Consider the following 2,109-nt stretch of genomic DNA (forward strand, 5'->3'; position numbering starts at 1 on the left):
CCTCAATCCATCATGGTTTCATCATTCTGGTGAATCATATGATAAAAATGCAAACTATGAACCATAAAATTGTTACGATGTTATTAGCAGATGCTGTACATGTACAAATTTCCAACAAATGACATAAAGTGAAAATCCTGTGGCATACATGCATAGTTTATATCTGTGAAAGATGGACAGTAAGCACATTGACAAATACAGGGGAAGGATTAAACAAACAGTTGGGTTAGTTAATGAGTTAGTTCATGAGCCATAAGCATACACGGACGCTTTATTGTACCAAATACACAACGGCAAATCCCAGGAAGAACTCACTTTCTAGTAACTCGGTGCGATGGTGGAGGATGGACAGTACACTAGACAAGGGACAAACTGGAAGGTCATGTCCGGTGTAGTGGTGGGACCCACTGACCTGGAAGTGCAGGTGGCTTCACAGACACAGTGGGGCTTCATCAGTTTAATCTTCAAAGACAGGCGTGATGTCTCCCAGGCTGATGGTGGGACGCTGTAACTCAGGGCTGGCAGGGCACCCAAAGAAGCGGAAGTCTATCAATACGGCAGGAGATGGAGCGAAGGGAGAGGGAAGGGGCAGATTGGTTCACAGAGGAGCCTGAACTCAACTCCAAGCAGAGGGAACTTAATGGAGAGCTGTTGGGAGGGGAGAAGGATGACAGATGGCACCCACATATTATAAAGATCACCTCGGGTGTAGCTCTGATGATGGAATTAGCAAGACAACAATGGAAGGGTCTACTTAGGAGACTGACACTACTGTTGAGAGAGCGTGAGGTTCTAGGCCAAGGTTGAGGTAGTGAGGATGGCTTGGCATGATGGGTTGGTTCATGAGGTATTCACACAAAGCACCAGCTATTAATATGAAACGACAAGTGGCCATTTTTTTCAAGTATTGACTTTTGATATGTAGAAGTGTATGTGCCAGTTATTGATGAGTAATGGTAATAGCATGCTGATTAATGAGGGCATACACTGACAGGTGTAAGAAGGCTATATAGATTAACAGATAGCCAAGAAATCATGGTGACTAGAGTGTAGAATGAGTGGTAGGCTTACGGGAAACTTACATTTTTTCTTTAGTGTTGTGGTTAAGACATGGTCTTCCTAGGCCATAACCTTGTTCTACTACTTACTAGTTGTAAGAATTTAGGCAGTCCCCTAATCTTTGTGAGCCTTAATTGTGGGATGAGATGCTCTTTCATTGCTTTAGGCTTTATTATGTCACTTCCCAGATTTATAGGCAGGAGGCTTAATGATCAGTAAGGCTACATTTGAAGAAGTAATTAAGGTTAAGTGAGGTCCTGAGGGTGGGGCCCCTGACTTGTAGGAGCAGTGTTCTTTTAAGACTTTGTTTCTGAAGGTACAACAAGAAAGCAACAGTGCATAGACCAGGAAGGCAGCTCTCAGAAGCCTAACTGGCTGGCTCCTTGAGCTTAGATATCCATCCTCCAGTACTTTGAGGGTAAATTTCTATTGTTTAATTTTCTCAGCCCATGTTGTATTTGTTACAGTAGCTTGAGATAGGACACTTACCTGGTCTATATTGTAGAGTTCTTTGGGCATTAAATATGATACTGTTTAAAATACTTGGAATATGTTAAAATGCTCAATAAACAGTATTTGACAAATTATGTTCCTCATTAAAGAAGAATGTAGATTTTGATATAAAAACATTTGGCCACAACACCATAGAGTTTGATAGTTATCAGTCCTTTTTATCCACAAGGCTATCTCTGTGCTTCTAATTTGTGACTTTAAATCTCAGCTCAGTTCCCAGCAGCCTATTTTCTTGTACACTATAGATGGTGAATAAAGGCTTGATCAAGTCTATACTTTCCATCATAGATTATTTTCACATTGCTTCTTTTCTCTCTTTTTAGCTTCTTCTAGACAGTTAAATCATCTCTATGGATTTCATCTCTTCAATTTTTCACATTGTTTACCACCAAACTCTCCATGTAACACACGGAGCTGTTTCCTCATTTCCGAACAAGGAGGCCTATAAGTGAGGAGAATCTATACATTATTCAATCCTAGTAGAGTTTCACTTTCCTTGTCACAAACATAAACATGGCCTCTTAGATGTAGATGGCA

Source organism: Nannospalax galili, unplaced genomic scaffold (assembly GCF_000622305.1).
Source record: "Nannospalax galili isolate Female #2095 unplaced genomic scaffold, S.galili_v1.0 scaffold209, whole genome shotgun sequence".
Classification (NCBI taxonomy): Eukaryota; Metazoa; Chordata; class Mammalia; order Rodentia; family Spalacidae; genus Nannospalax; species Nannospalax galili.